The sequence below is a fragment of the Saimiri boliviensis genome, chromosome 12 (genome assembly GCF_048565385.1).
Source record: "Saimiri boliviensis isolate mSaiBol1 chromosome 12, mSaiBol1.pri, whole genome shotgun sequence".
In the NCBI taxonomy this organism is placed as follows: Eukaryota; Metazoa; Chordata; class Mammalia; order Primates; family Cebidae; genus Saimiri; species Saimiri boliviensis.
Genome location: NC_133460.1, coordinates 6,640,990 through 6,657,739, shown reverse-complemented (window position 1 = coordinate 6,657,739; position 16,750 = coordinate 6,640,990). Strand labels below are relative to the sequence as shown.

The 16,750-nt window shown below is 48.0% G+C and overlaps 1 protein-coding gene across 2 annotated transcripts in view; it reads left to right on the top strand.

Annotated features, from left to right (window-relative positions):
• ALG1 (ALG1 chitobiosyldiphosphodolichol beta-mannosyltransferase) overlaps window positions 1–16,277 on the top strand; it is a 58,445-nt gene extending 42,168 nt beyond the window's left edge. Inside the window, exons 14-15 of one of the 2 annotated variants that reach the window (XR_012512682.1) lie at window positions 12,898–13,088; window positions 15,273–16,265. The gene's annotated coding sequence lies outside the window, so the exon portion shown is untranslated. Of the gene's footprint in view, window positions 1–12,897 lie in introns of both variants that reach the window. The other variant, XR_012512681.1, reaches the window with a different exon arrangement.
• The last annotated feature ends 473 nt before the right edge of the window (window positions 16,278–16,750 follow it).

The window sequence follows — 16,750 nt, the reverse complement described above, 5'->3', positions numbered from 1 at the left end:
TTCAAGGGCCAGCCCAAGGTATTATAGAAGAAAACAGCTTTATCGAAGAGGCAGCGTTACAGCCCTGTGACTGATCCTGCAGGGCGGGCTACCCCAGAGGCAGAGAGTAGCAGCAGGGAGTTTGCAATCACATTTATACCCACTTTTCATTGCATGCAGATTAAGGGGCAGTTGACACAGAAATTTCTAGAAAATGGGTAGTCACTTGGGTCATTGGGTCATTGCGATGGAAAGGAGCAGGAAGTCCTGGGTGTTACCATGGCAATGGTAAACTCACATGGTAGGCTCGTGGGCATGTCTGATGGAAAGCTGCTTCCGCCCCAGCCCCGTTTTAGCTAGTCCTCAGTTTGCTCTGGTATCTGAGCCCTGCCTCTGGAATCAGTCCTGCCTCCTACCTCACAGCGGCTTGATCATGGCTCACTGCAGCCTCAATCTCCCGGGATCAAGCAATCCTCCCACCCCAGCCTCATGAGGAGCTGGGAGTCATGCGCCACGACATCCAGCTACATTTTTTTGCATTTTTTTGTAAAGATGGGGTTTTACTATGTTGCCCAGCTGGTCTGAAACTCCTGGGCTCAAGCATTCTACCTACCTTTGCCTCCTAAAGTGCTGGGATTACAGGTGTGAGCACTGCACCCAGCCCAGCCTTACCTTTTAAATCTCAAGTCACTTCTCTCCAGGCTTTGTTTTCCTCTTTAAAGTGGTAGAACTAAGAGCATCTATTTTACAGGGTTGTTGGGAAGGCAAAAATGAAAGAACTGTTACTCAATGTTTTAGTGAAGCGCTAGGCGCAATTTTGAATAATGAAGTTGGGGTTTATTCCTTTTTGTTATTTGTTTATTTTTTAGAGACAGGGTCTTGCTGTGTTGCTCAAGCTGGAGTGCTGTGATGCAGTCACACACTCCTGGGCTCAAGAGATTCTCCCACCTCAGCCTCCTGAGTAGCTGTGACTATAGGCATGGAGCTCCATGTCTGGCTGTTTATTTATTTAATTATTATTATTATTATTTTTTAGACAGAGTCTCTTTCTGTTGCCCAGGCTGGAGTGCAGTGGCATGATCTTGGCTCACTGCAACTTAGACCTCCAGGGTTCAAGCAATTCCCTGCTGTAGCCTCCTGAATAGCTGGGATTACAGGTACCTGCCATCCTGCCTGCCTAACTTTTGTATTTTTAGTAGAGAAGGAGTTTCACCATCTTGACCAGGTTGGTCTTGAGCTTGTGACTATTTTTTTTTATTAGTTTTTGTAGAGATGGGGGCTCCCTATGTTGCCTGGGCTGGTCTTGAACTCCTGGCCTTAAGCAGTCCTGTCTTGGCCTCCCAAAGCACTGAGATTACAGGTGTGAGCCACTGTGCCCAGCCTTTTTAAAATTTTTCAATCAGCCTTGTCAAGTTGAATTGGTCATTATTCTTGTACAGCAGTAATTTGGGGCAGTGGTTGGGCAGGGGGTGGGGAACACTGAGGACCCCGTGGGGTACCACTCGTAGTGTGTGCACTTATGTTTGATTTTTGCAGAACCACCCTTCACTAATGGTTGTCTCCTAGATCCAAGGTGACTTCATTCATTTTAGAATGAACTTATCCCATTGATACCGTAACCAGAGTTGGCAAACATCACGATGAGCAAAATGCAAGTGTTCGGGAAACTCCTCCTTCTTGTAGACGTGAAGGTGAGGGTGTGCATTCTTCAATGCCTGGTAAAGGGCTTCCTCTTGCCCCAGTTTGGGCAGGAGCATCCTGAAGACCCCGTAGTCCACAGCATCATACTTGACCCACACCTTGAACTTGATGTAGTTGGACGAGAGGATCTCGTTGACACCAGGCCTCTTCTTTGCGGTATCATCCCCTAGTCCGATGCAGTGATGATGCTGAGGTGCTCCGTCAGGCTGTGCTTCTGAGTGGCTCCCACCAGATCCCCCATGGGCCTGTCGATTTGCTGAATCATCAACTTTCTGTTCTCTGTCTTGGACCCGAACTGATGTCCCATGTTACCTGCCTCTCTGTAGTGCAGAGTCACAGAGTCAGAATCTTCCTTGGTGAACCAGTTCACGGTGACCTCAGTGTTCTCCTTCCACTCTGTCTTCTTGATCTTTGGGTGAGTGTGGGACCCCACCAGGGAGGGACAGCTGGACAGCCTCACCCTCGTATTTAGCACCTCCCCGGGGACAGTGGAACGATGCCGCTTTCTTCCCCTGCAAGTGCAAGAAGAACATTCCATCGGGGCCATTTCTCATACCTTTCTCACAATAAGCAAAGCTCAAGTCTTCTACATCTGTGCCCCAGTCCGAAGGCGTAGGAAATATGTGGTCTTTCACATGCACACGTATGTTTATTGTGGCACTGTTCATGATAGCAAAGACTGGGAACCAACCCAAATGCCCATCAGTGATTGACTGGATAAAGAAAATGTGCCAAAAAAAAAAAAAAAAAAAAAAAAAGAAAATGTGCCAAATATGCACCAGGGAATTCTATGCAGCCATAAAAAAGGATGAGTTCATGTCCTTTGCAGGCACATGGGTGAAACTGGAAACCATCATTCTTAGCAAACTAACACAGGAACAGAAAACCAAACACCGTATATTCTCACTCGTGGGTGGGAGTTGAACAATGAGATCTCATGGACACAGGGAGGGGAACAATACCGGGGCCTGTGCGGAGGGTGGAGGGAGGGATAGCATTAGGAGAAATACCTAATGTAGAGGACGGGTCAATGGGTGCAGCCAACCACTGTGGCACATGTATGCCTGTGTAACACATCTGCACGTTCTGCACATGTATCCCAGAACTTAAAGTATAATTTTAAAAAATAAAAAGAAAAATATGTCATCTTTGGAGTCAGACAGGGTTGAATTAGATTCTGAGCTTCCCCAGGATCTCATAGCATCTAAAGGACTGTGAGTTGCAAGATGTGCTATTATTTTATGGGCTACTAAGCAGAAAAATGTTGCCAACGAGACCGTGACATTCCAGTGGTTGTTAAGATGTATTCCAACATCAGAGATGGCAAAATGAAAAAATAATTCCTTAGAACAGAGGGAGTCAGTGATTTCTAAGTTGTGGGAGGTGAGTCTCTGTTTGTGGGTGTATATATACATACAAATAAAGTGTATGTATATATACAATCACAGCTCATTGCACCCTCAACTCCTGGGCTTAAGCAATCTTCCCACCTCAGCCTCTTGAGTAGCTGGGACCAGGTGCCACCACACCTAGCTATGTTGGTTTTTTTTTTTTTGAGACAGGGTCTTACTCCATCACCCAGGCTGGAGTGCAGTGCCACGATCTCAGCTTGCTGCAACCTCTGCCTCCTGGATTCAAGCAATTCTCGTGCCTCAGCCTTCTGAGTAGCTGGGATTACAGACGCGGGCCACCACCCCCAGCTAATTTTTGTATTTTTAGTGGAGATAGAGTTTTGTCATGTTGGCCAGGCTGGTTTTGAAGCCCTGGGCTGAAGTGATCCACCTGCCTTGGCCTCCCAAAGTGCTGGGTTTATAGGTGGGAGCCACCGTGCCTAGTCCTAATTTTAAAAAAAGTATTTGTAGTAATGGGGTCTTGCTATGTTGCTCAGGCTGGTCTTGAACTCCTGGGTTTAAGTGATTCTCTTGCCTCAGCCTCCCAAAGTACTGGGATTACAGGCGTGAGCCCCCATGCCCGGCTGGTGGTGAGTTTTAAAATCTCTTACTGTCTCAGTGTTTCTGCCTGTAGAATGCCAAAAAGTGGGTGGCAGCTTTGTGAGAATTAAGCCGGCTAGTTTTTTTTTTTTTTTTTAAGACAGGCTCTTGCCTTGTCACCCAGGCTGGAGTGCAATGGTGCGATCTTGGCTCACTGCAACCTCCACCCTCTGAGTTCAAGTGATTCTCCTGCCTCAGCCTCCCTGGCATTACAAAGCCAGCTAGCTTTAAGATAAAGTCTTGGGGCTGGATGTGGTGGCTCACGCGTGTAATCCCAGCTCTTTGGGAGACCGAGGCAGGCCGATCACATGGTCAAGAGATTGAGACCATTCTGGCTAACATGATGAAGCCCCATCTCTACTAAAAATACCAAAATATTAGTTGAGTGTGGTGGCGGGCGCCTGTAATCCCAGCTACTTGGGAGGCTGAGGCAGGAGAATCCCTTGAACCTGGGAGGTAGAGGTTGCAGTGAGCTGAGATCCTGCCACAGCACTCCAGCCTGGTGACAGAGTGAGAGTCTGCCCCCCCACCCAAAAAAAAGATAAAGTGTTGGGCAATATATTTTGGCATGGAGCAGGCACTGTTTTCTTTGGCCCAGGAAGGGACTTAAGTCACCACAAACCTCCCCTGGTGTGTGCAATGGGTGATTAATGTTTGCCTGCTCAGCACCCACTTATGTAGGCTGGGTCACATTACTGACTGCCCCTGGAGCTTCAGTTTGCACCTGGTTCAAGATGTATTGACTCCCCCTGAAGATCTAGAGGTGGGTGTGGCTCTGGCCTGGCCAGAGGACTGAGGATGCTGCATCCCATGGCCACAGCAACTGGCTTTGGGCTCATATCCCAACCAGAACCAATGAGATGTGATCTTGGGATATCTGCTGGGCTGTTGGAAAGGGGACAGGCCACCCTGCTCATCCCCATCCCTGATGCTGACGGACCGAAGAAAATCACTTGTAAAATTTGGGTGTGTTTGGGAGAAGGGAAGACTGACCTCTCATTCTCTATACAGACATCTGGTCAGCTACAGGGCTTGACTAACCTACCCAGAGGCAGAATGATATGGTGGTTAAAGTGTGCTCTGGGCTGGGTGCGGGGGCTTACGACCGTAATCCCAGCACTTTGGGAGGCTGAGATGGGAGGCTCACTTGAAGTGAGGAGTTTGGGACCAGACCCTATCTCTATAAAAATGTGTTTTAAAAAATTAGCTGGGTGTGGTGGCGGACGCCTGTAGTCCCAGCTACTCGGGAGGCTGAGGCAGGAAGATTGCCAGAGCCCAGGAGTTAAAGGCTGCAGTGAGCTATGGTTGTGCCACTGCACTCCAGTCTGAGTGACAAAGAGAGACCTCATGTCTCTAACTGAACAACAACATGTGCTCTGGCGTTGCACTGTCTGGTTATATCCTTTCTTCACCACTTAGATGCATGTTATGGAAATGCCCTCCTCAGTTTCCTCATCTGTAACTTGGGTATGATAATGCCTACCCCATGAAGTGGTTCCGAGGACTAAACGCACATGGGCACATTCATGAAATATTCAACAAGCGTTGTTTTTCCTGGAGAGGGAGATGGAGCATGGAGTGAGGTGGCATGGTTGGGTGCATCGGGGTAAGGGTTCTTTCCTCTGGCTTCTGCCTGCTGGGAGGTGCTAAGGATGGATCTAGAATGTGTCTCCAGACCCCAGAGTTGGGGACTGTAGAGGGAAATTGAGATCTGGGGCCCCAGTCCTGGCGGAAATGGCTGTAGCATGGGGCACTGGGTTCCTTCCATCAGAGGAATGGGGTGAGTTGCAGACAGCCATGAAATGTGGCCGAATCTTGCGAGGGACCAGCGGTCCCAGTGTTGCTGCTTAAGACAAAGACCCCCGTCAGTGGAGCCTGGGACCTTTCATGCCTCCATGTCAGGCTGCAGACAGCAAGAGATGGCAGCAGGTTACACCCAACAGGAAAAGGGCCATTGCCATCCCACAGGTTGCCACTGGAGGAGATGACCTCTATTCCCTCTCCTTCTCCCCCAGCAGTGTAAACTGGGGAGGAGGTGGGTGGGTGTGCACAAAAGAGTAGACCACAGAGCATGCGCCTCCTCTTCTGTCTGCTGGGGCCCCCAGAGAGTCTGCAGCCCTTGGCTAGTGACTGGCTGGCAGAGGAGGACGACAGACTAGGCTGGGATGCCATGGTGGTGCAGTTCCTCTGGAGCTCCCTGTGGGATCAGCCGGGAGCCGGCCTCTAGCTGAGACCACATCGCACTTCGCTCCTTCCCGGCCATATCCTGTTTTCCTCACTCCCATCTCCTGAGAGTTCTTCCTGAATGAATTACATGCCCCCAATCCCTGCTTTTAGGGAACGTGACCTAAGAAATTTTTTTTTTTTTTTTTTTGAGACAGAGTGCGGTGGAGCAATCTTGGCTTACTGCAACCTCTGCTTCCTGGGTTCACGTGATTCTCCTGCCAGCTAATCTGTTTGTATTTTTAGTAAAGACGGAGTTTCACCATGTTGGCCAGTATGGTTTCAAACTCCTGACCTCAAGTGATCCACCCACCTCTGCCTCCCAAAGTGCTGGGATTCCAGGCGTGAGCCACTGCGCCTGCGTCAGAAATCGTAATACTAAATACTTTGCAAGACCTCAGAAGTTCTGCTATCCACAGGCAGGTGCCATATTACCTTCTCTACCCTCTGGCAGTCATAATCTATGGTGCAATTCAGCTTTGTGGAAGTGCTTCTCTAAAGAACTTCCCCCAATTTAAGATGATCTCAATTTGCTTACTTGTTTACTGTTCATCTAGCTGCTCTAAATTATGACCTCCAAAGCGGGGGCCATGTCTATCTGGTTGATTACCCATTTCCCGGGACCCAGAACAGGCCTAGCTCAGAGCAGGTGCTCACCATTGACGGAATGCATGTTGAATGAATGCATGAATCTTATCTCCTTTTGTGGGTGAAAAACTTATGCTATTCCCACTCCTCATTAACTTTTTTTTCTCAAGATGGAGTCTTGCTCTGTCACTCAGGCTGTAATGCAGTGGTGTGATCTCGGCCCACTGCAACCTCCGCCTCCTAGGTTTAAGTGATTCTCCTGCCTCAGCCACCCGAGTAGCGGGGATTACAGGCGCGCACCACCACACCTGGCTAATTTTTTGAATTTTTAGTAGAGATGGGGCTTCACCATGTTGGCCAGGCTGGTCTCAAACTCCTGACCTTGTGATCTGCCAGCCTCAGCCTCCCAAAGTGTTGGGATCGCAGGCGTGAGCCACCATGCCCAGCCATTCCTGATTAACCTAATGGAAATATTTACAGAAATTCTTTCTCTTCTGGGTTCTAGCATCTTATCTGTAACCTCTGCAGGTAATACCTTTTCCTTTCTGATAATAACATTTCTATGGTTGCTTTAACTTGCAAATCCTCTAATACTTATTTATTCCATTTCTGATTGGCATTGGACATAATTCTCAGCATTTAGTGACAGCACTTTGTTTAACTTAAATATAAACTGACTTTGCCTTGAAATGTGAAATTGACTAGAAGGACGAAACTTCTAACATGCTATAGAACGTAGTTTGACTGGCTAGTTTATTATTTAGAAGAAGCTGATATTGACATTATGAGGGACATAGGTGGCTCTGAAGAACCAGCTGAGTTTCTGATGTTTGCAATGTTAAATCACAGATGTTGCCAACTTGAAATAGTTGCTGTATGCTGTGTTCTCAATGTACACCTTTTCCAAAGATATCCCAAGCTATAGTCTTAGGAAACTGATTTTTCCTATTTGGTGTCATAGGAATTTTGGGACTTATGCGGGGTCTCAAAAAGACGAGCTCCAGAAGGACACACGTGTGTGTGCATGCGCACCCCCCACCCCCCAAACACAATCACCCCCCCCCCCCCCACACACACACTCTCTCTCCACTCCACACTTGACTGTTTATTTGGGACCCATGATAATCAGGTGTGCTATTTTCAACAAATACTTCTGAGAAATAATCTGAGCACTTAATTGGATGCAAAAGAGTGCGTATTTACTATTCTACCCTTTAATTAGCATAATCAGTGTTTCCAGCAGCAAAAGCAATTGGAAAATCGCTAGTTTTATTAGGTTCATTATTCTCCCTTAGCGTAGTGTGGCATCAGAGTGGCTATTACTCTTAAATTGCCTCTTTAAAACAAGGGCTGGTACTCCTTACAGGAAATTTCCAACTCTTGGGTTTTGTACAGAGTCCCAAACTCTTTAGAACCTGTAATTCAAGGAAAGGCTCCACTTTGGTTTTGCATTTTGTCTGGTCTCGAGGTGACAGAATTCATATTATAGGATACACGTGTTTGCGGGAGGCTCATGGACAGCCCATCACGCTTGTGCTTTGGTGGGAAGTATGTGTGGTTAAAGAGGCCAGCTGTGCTGGCTCACGCCTATAATCCTAGCACTTTGGGAGGCGGAGGTGGGTGGATCACCTGAGGTCGGGAGTTTGAGACCAGCCTGACCAACATGGAGAAATCCCATCTCTACTAAAAATACAAAATTAGCCAGCTGGGGTGGTGTACACCTGTAATCCCAGCTACTCGGGAGGCTGAAGCAGGAGAATCGCTTGAACAGGGGAGGCAGAGGTTGCAGTGAACCAAGATTATGCCCTTGCACTCCAGCCTTGGCAACAAGAGTGAAACTCCATCTCAATAAATAAATAAACAAACAAATAAATAAATAACTAAAATAAGTATGTGCGGTTAAGGACAAGGAGTTAGTTACGCATTCTAGGGAACAACCGGGGAGAAAGAGATGGACTCCTCGTAATTGAAATTCAGAAGTCAAGGTCGGCCGTAAGTGTTTCCTGGCTTTTCTGTGCTCCTGGAGAGTCACTGAACAGAAGGAAGCTACTTGCTTAAGGTTCTTCAAATCCCCAGCCCTGTTGGAGGTTAGATTGTTATTCTTAGAGCCTTTATGATGCATCGTAAAGACCTAGCTTGGACCAATATTAGGATGAGTTATCTTGCTGTTATCATTCTTTTAGGTAGAAGTTGCTGGTCCCATCTTGCTCACAACCCTCTGAAGTTTGAAAGCTATTTTCTTTTTTTTGGTTTTTTTTTTTTGAGACAGAGTCTCCCTTTGTCACTCAGGCTGGGGTGCAGTGGCACAATCTCAGCTCACTGCAAACTCTACCTCCTGGGTTGAAGCGATTCTCCCGCCTCAGCCTCCCAAGTAGCTGGGATTACAGGTGTGCGCCACCATGGACGCCTAATTTTTTATTTTTTTTATTTATTTTTTTATTTTTAGTAGAGATGGGGTTTCATCATGTTAGCCAGGCTGGTCTTGAACTCCTGACCTCAGGCAATCCACCTGCCTTGGGCTCCCAAAGTGCTGGGATTACAGGCGTGAGCCAGTGGGCCTGCTTGCACTGAGAGCTGCCCTTCCACCCTCTCTCCAAATTTCCTCTTGAGGGTAGCCTAATAAGGTCCTGTCACAGACCCTTGTCAGCCTCGAGGACCCCACCCAGACCACCCCTCTGCCATTTCACTCTTTGATACTCTCTCGAGTTCTCTGGGGAGGGGCAAGACTTGCCATCTGGTTTGTGCAGTTTTTCCAGGTCTTACAGTCATGGCTGTTTGCCTCTCTCTGAGAACTGGTACTCCTGGACTTGGTGGAATACCTCAGCCATCGATCATGTTAAATTATCGGGGACACTCATTTAAAATTCCAGCCTGTTCCAGATGGACTCTCTCTCTTTCTGCCCTGACCGTGAGTGAAACCCTACTGGAATGTGGAGAGGCTCAGGGACGTTGAGCAAGGGATGCAAAGGCTGCTGGGAATCCCATCTTTCCAGCATCATCTGCCAAGGCATGTCAATTCCTGGGTATCTTATGGGCTCTGGCAGCGTTACTGTCATTGAAGGAAAACATTTTAGCCACATTAAAGGTTAACGCAGCAATCTCCACACAGGCTGCCTGGGAGGGACGCGGGACAAGGATAGGTTTTCCCCGTGATGGACAGGAGGCAGGCTGCCCTCCCACAGCCCTGCCTGGCAATGCGGATGTGCCCCCCAAAGGCACTGGGGGCCAGCTGGAGTGCTGTGCCGAGAGGGGCTGACCCGGGCCATGGGTTCGATTTGATTGCAGTCGTTTCCTGCTGGCTCCTTGGAGAGCTGGCGGATGGCCCAGCCCCGCAGCAGGAGCCGTGAGTGGCAGAACGAGATACAACAATTTGATATCCACTTGCCAGACTAGCCGGGTGTCGTCAATTGCCTGGCTCTGCGCCCAACTTCTTTTTGCACAAACACTTATGAATTCAGCCAAGAGGAAAAGCACTCTGATTATGAATTGAGCAGAAGGAATCAAAGTTCTGCAAATAAATGGCGAGACAAAAGCCACAAATAAGAAAAATGACAGAAAAGGAGAACCCTCCCAGAAGCCTCCTGCCCGTGAACGGCCACCGTAGCAAGCACGTGGAGGCCCTGGGTTTTGAACTGTGAGATCGGGAAGCCGACGTCAACCTCCCTAGCAGCCTGGCAAACGCAAGGTTCCTGTGAAATCCAGGTCTAAATGTTTTGACCACAGATGTAATATTATGTCATAGATAAGAGCTGTAAGTTGCTGAACCCAAAGTGAGTTCAAAGCTAAACTCTGCCTCTTGCTACCTGCGTGACTTTGAGAAGTTCCAGCACCACCTTGTGCCTCAGTTTACTCCTCTGTTAAATGGGCGTAATCACAGTTCTTGCCTCAGAGTTGTTATAAATTAATACATGCAAGGCACTTAAATCAGCCTGGTATACACTAAGTGTTATGAACATTATTTTCTTGGAAGGACAGAATTGATTTTCACGGTCTGAGCCTGAAAATCTAAAAAGTATGAGAGAAGAGGAAAGAATCTAGAATCTCACAGTAAGGGCGAAAAATGAACTTGAAGCAGGGCAGGGTCATTGACAATTCTCTGTGATTCTTCTACAGCTGCCTTGTACATTAAGGTAGCTCCTAGCCACTTGGTATTTAGATTTAGTGATTTAGAAATGAATTATGGCCAGGTGGGGTGGGTCACTTCTGTAATCCCAGCACTTTGGGAGGCCAAGGTGGGCAGATGACCTGAGGTCAGGTCAGGAGTTTAAGACCAGCCTGGCCAATGTGGTGAAACCCCCTCCTACAAAAAATACAACAGTCAGCTGGGCATGATCAAGGTTCCTGTAATCCCAGCTGCTCAGGAGACTGAGGCAGGAGAATCGCTTGAACTCGGGAGGGGGAGGTTCCAGTGAGATGAGACTGTGCCATTGCACTCCAGCCTGGGTGACAGAGCAAGACTCTGTCACAAACAAACAAACAAACAAACCAAATTAATTAAAATAAGAGAAAATGGAAAAATCAGCTCTTTGTTCTCACCAGTGACATTTCAAGGGCTCAGTAGCCTTTGTGGGTGGCTAGCAGCTCCCATGTTAGACAGTGCAGAATAGAGCAAGGCTGCCCTCCAGAATGTTCTGTCAGACCATGACCGGCCAATCTTTCTGGCACCAGGGACTGGTTTCCATGGATTTGTCAGGGGAACTTTCCAGATGATTCAAGTGCATTCCATGTATCGTGTACTTCATTTCTATTGTTATTACATTGTAATACATAATGAAGTAATTATACAACTCACCATCATGTATAATTAGTGTGAGCCCTGAGCTTGCTTTCCTGCAACTAGACAATCCCATCTGGGGGTGATGGGAGACAGTGACAGATCATCAGGCATTAGATTCTCCTAAGAAGCTCACTACCCATATCCTTCACATGTGTAGTTCACAATAGGGTTCGCACTCCTGTGAGAATCCAGTGCTGCTGCTGATCTGACAGGAGGCGGAGCTCAGGCGGTAATGCTAGCTGTGGGGAGCAGCTGTAAACACGAATGACGCTTCACTTGATCACCTGCTGCCCACTTCCTCCTGTGCAGCTCAGTTCCTAACAGGCCACAGACCACTGCTGGTCCATGTCTGGGGGCCCCTGGTGTATTGGATAACACTGGCTTGGAATATACTAATCGGCCAAAGAAGCGCTGAGATGATTTGGCTTCTATTAATAAGAATGATGAACTTTTTTTTTTTTTTTTTTTTTTGAGACAGAGTTCTGCTCTTGTTGCCCAGGCTGGAGTGTAGTGACACCATCTCGGCTCACTGCAACCTTTGCCTCCCAGGTTCAAGTGATTCTTGTGCCTCAGCTTCCCAAGTAGCTGGGATTACAGGCACCTGCCAGTATGCCTGGCTAATTTTTGTATTTTTAGTAGAGATGGGGTTTCGCCATGTTGGCCAAGCTGGTCTTGAACTCCTGAGCTCAAGTGATCAGCCCGCCTCAGTTTCCCAAAGTGCTGGGATTACAGGCATGAACCACTGCACCTGGCCAGATGGACTTTTACTTTGAGCATTTAGTTCCAAGCACCTTCCATGCATTTTCTCAGTTAATCCTCCCAGTGACTCTTTGAAGCAGGGTCTGTGACAATCTTCATTTCACAGATGGAGCGACTCAGGCACAGAGAGCCAGTCATTGCCCACGGTCGCCCAGCTGAGGAAGGATGGAGCCGGCTGAGATCCTTTTCTGGGAATCTAACTCTGTAGCCTGCACTCTGGGATGCTGTATTCTACCACTTTGCTATCTGATGAACAGAGCATGGGCTCAGAGTACAGAGAGGAAGTACTGGGTAATAAGGATAGGTCTGGGGCAAAGACTGGTGTCTTGGGAAAGAAGAGGGAGGCCCCATTCTAAAGGGATGGCATTGGAAGCTCATGTTGAAAAAGCAAAGCCGACAGGTTTTGGGGCTGGGAGTTAAACACACAGCTCTGGTTTCTACCTTTTCACTGTGGTGATGAATGGCCACTGGAACCCTCTCAAGCCAGTGTTCTCATCCGTGCTCTTCATAATCTGAAGATGCATGAAATGGTCAACTTCCTTCCAAAGGGCTTTTACACCTCAGTCTGTGGTTAGTGTATAAACAGATATTTACTGAAGTGCTGCTGGGTGCAGGCACTGTGGCCAGCCCTGATGCTACAGTCATGACAAAGCCGGTCTCTGTCCTCATGGAGACTTGCCTATTGATAAGAAAAGAGACAACTCACCGAGCATTCACCCTGTGCCCACTGCTTTTCACGCATCTCTCATTGAATCCTTACATCAGATCTGTGAAATAAACACACCGCCATCATCTGTATTCCACATTGAGGGAAACAGATGCTTAGAGAGGGTAAGTGACTTGCTCAAGGTCGTACCGCTTCTAACTCTCATCCCACAGGTGCAGGAATGAAAGGCAGCAGCCTGGGAAGCCAGGATCTCCGGCAGTCCCTGTCTCTTAGCAGTGATCCAGAGGGAGCGAATACCATCGTCTCACCACTCAGTCTTCTTCTGAGTAGTCTCGAAGGAGTACTTCCAGAGCGTCTCCGTGTGAAGCATCACGCTGTGCATGACTCCGAGATCTCTGATCCAGTGAGCCTGGGGATAAAGGAGGGGGCATACAGACAAGTTCTTTGAATGGATGTGGCCAGGGTGCCAGTGTTCTTTGAGGGCACAGGCCACATGTCACAAAAGAAAGACCTCAGTGTCTTTTCTCATTGCTTAAGAGATTGAATGAGCAGGAAGAAAAGCTGTTAGGTTTTTAGACAGTCCCATCTGGGGGTGATGGGAGACAGTGACAGATCATATTTTATGGTTTTGGTACCACCTGAACCAATTTATGTTTTGAGGAGGAAAGAGTCTTGCCTACCAAATCAGCCCCTGGGTTTTCCTTCTGCTTATAGAATCCAGGCAGTGGGCAAGCAGAAAAAGAAAACTAAGGGATGTGCCGGGCACAGTGGCTCGTGCTTGTCATCTTAGTTCTTTGGGAGGCTGAGGCAGGTGGATTTCTTGAGTCCAGGAGTTCAAGACCAGCCTGGCCCAAATGGTGAGACCCCGTTTCTAGAAAAATATACAAAGTAGCTGAGCATGGTGGCATGCACCTGTAGTCTCAGCTACTTGAAAGGCTGAGATGAGAGAATCACTTTAGCCCAGGAGGTTGAGGTTGCAGTGAGCCATGATTGTGCCACTATACTCCAGCCTGGGTGGCAGAGGGAGACCCTGTCTCAAAAAAACCCAAAAAACAAAAAACAAAACAAAACAAAACACTAAACTAGGAAATATGGACAGAATAAATTGATATATAATAAAGAACTGGGACAGAACTGGGTCGACTGAGTAGTTATTTGAATTGCTTTTGACTGAATTTTTCCTATTGGAGTCTACTTTGTTTTTTTCCTTTTTTTTTTGTTTAGTTTTGTCTTTTTTTTTTTTTTTTTTTTTTTTTTCCTGAGATTGGGCCTTGCTCTGTTGCCCAGGCTGCTTGACTGCAACCTCCGCCTCCTGGGTTCAAGCAATTCTCCTGCCTTAGCCTCCCCAGTAGCTGGGACTACTGGGCATGTACCACCAAGCCTGGCTAATTTTTGTATTTTTAGTAGAGATGGGGTTTCACTATGTTGGCCAGGCTGGTCTTGAACTCCTGGGCTCAAGTGATCTGTCTGCCTCGGCCTCCCAAAGTGCTGGGATTACAGATGTGAACCACTGCGCCTGGCTAGAGTCTACCTTTCTTTGAATTTACTGCAGTGGAAAGACTGGGACATGTGGAACTCCAGGTTTATTTGGGTTACATAGAGATCCTATGGGCTGATTAAGGAAGGAAAGACATAAGAAGCCTACAGAGAGTGCTTTTCCCAGACTTTGTGGGGCCTGGGAAAGGAGCTGTTGACCAGAAAGGGAACACTGGATGCCTTGGAAGAGATTAATCCGATTCATCAGGGGAGTTAATAATGCAAGGGAAGAAATCCAGGGACAGCGCTAAACACACTTCTTCCAAGTCCTTTCTATCCACTCAGTCACCTCTACCCTCGCTTTTCTTCTTCCCTCTAAGTACAGTAATGTCATACATTTTCTTCCCATTCCCAGTCACTCCTAATCAACTAACTACTCTCTTTACCATCTTTTAATCAGACCTTGAAACTTCCTCTCCTTCAAGGATTAGTGATTACGTTTCTCCATATTACTGCAAGAAAAGAGAGTTGAGGCTGGGCGCAGTGGCTCACACCTGTAATGCCAGCACTTTGGGAGGCCGAGGCAGGCAGATCACGAGGTCAGGCGTTCGAGACCATCCTGGCCAACATGATGAAACACCGTCTCTACTAAAAATACAAAAATTATCTGGGCATGGTGGCATGTGCCTGTAGTCCCAGCTACTCAGGAGGCTGAGGCAGGAGAATCACTTGAACCCAGGAGGCGGAGGTTGCAGTGAGCCAAGATTGTGCCATTGCACTCCAGCCTGGGCGACAGACCAAGAGTCCATCTCAAAAAAAAAAAAAAAAAAAAGAGAAAAAAGAGTTGAAACATGGAAAACCTGTATTCAAGTACCAGATCTGCCTCGGCTAGCTATTTGAGAAGTCATTCTTTTCTATCTTTTTTTTATTTTGAAACAGGGTCTCACTCTCTTGCCCAGGCTGGAGTGTAGTGGTGCCATCTCTGCTTATTGCAGCCTCAATCTCCTGGGCTCAAGAAATCCTCCCACATCAGCCTCCTGAGTAGCTGGGTCTCTAGGTGTGTGCCACCACGACTGGCTAACTTTTAATTTTTTTCTTTTCTTTTTTGTAGACATGGGGTCTTGCTGTGTTGCACAGGCTGGTCTCTGACTCGTGGGCTAAAGTGATCCTCCTGTCTTGGCCTTTCCAATGAAGTGGGGAAAGTTCCCTTGTACCCCTCGCAGGGAATGTGATGGGGGTATGGCTCGCTTCTTCAGCGTCCCTCTGCTCAAACCTCTAGGGGAGCATCCAGATGGGCAGCGAGCCCCACGGCAGTGCGTAGGGGTGAATGTTTCCAGTTGAAACCCCCGTGGGTATGTGTTACACGGTTCTCTTTTAGTTTAGCCATCCACAGGTAGCTTGTGTTAGTCGGCGTAATTAGACCGCTGCCTTACTCTAAGGACAGAAGGCTTTATGTGTCACGGGGTTCTTGCCTTGGTGTATTGGAAGAAGCAGATCACACAGAGGCTTGGAGAATGAGTGCGAGGTTTTATGGAGTGGAAGTAGCTCTCAGCAGATGGGGGAGCCAGAAGGGAGATGGTTTTCCCCTGGTGGCCCGACTCCTCTCCGACTGTCCTAGCCAAACTCTATGTTGTTCTGCCAGTCGGTGGCCTGTGGTGTGCCGGTGCCTGTCGGTGCATTCCTCTTGACGTCTAGCACCTGTGTGTTCCTCTGCTGATGTGCTCCTCTTCACGTCTGGCCACCTGTCTGTCTGCCTGCCAGGGTCTCAGGGTTTTTGTAGGCACAGAATGGTGGTGTGGCAGCCAGGGTGGTCTTGGGAAATGCAACATTTGGGCAGGGAACAAAAATGCCTGTGCTCACCTAGGTCAGTGGGTACATGGCCTGGGGTGGAGCCCTAGACAAGGACCACACCCTCCTCTACCTGCACTTCCCTTCTCTGCTTTCATATCGCTTAAAGGGACCATGCTCTTCCCTTCCCAGCACTTCCCTTCTGTATCACAAAGGGCTGGGATTATGGGGTTTTACTATGTTGGCCAGGCTGGTCTTGAACTCCTGACCTCAGGTGATCCATCCACCTTGGCCTCCCAGAGTGCTGGGATTACCAGCTTGAGCCACTGCACCCAGCCTATGTTTCTTTTTTAAACAAGAAAACAGGCCGGGCGCGGTGGCTCAAGCCTGTGATCTCAGCACTTTGGGAGGCCGAGGCGGGTGGATCACGAGGTCAAGAGAGCGAGACCATCCTGGTCAACGTGGTGAAACCCCATCTCTACTAAAAATACAAAAAATTAGCCGGGCATGGTGGCACGTGCCTGTAGTCCCAGCTACTCAGGAGGCTGAGGCAGGAGAATTGCCTGAACCCAGGAGGCGGAGGTTGCGGTGAGCCGAGATCGCGCCATTGCACTCCAGCCTGGGTAACAAGAGCAAAAACTCCGTCTCAAAAAAAAAAAAAAAAGAAAACAAATGCCTCTTCCCACCTTCCACTAAACCAATCTCTCTGTTTTTTTTTTTTTTTTTTTTTTTCCCCCCATAGCATTCTTGTCCTTCTTGGCCCAGGGCGATCAATGTATTTTCTTTTGGCCCTTCTGTTCA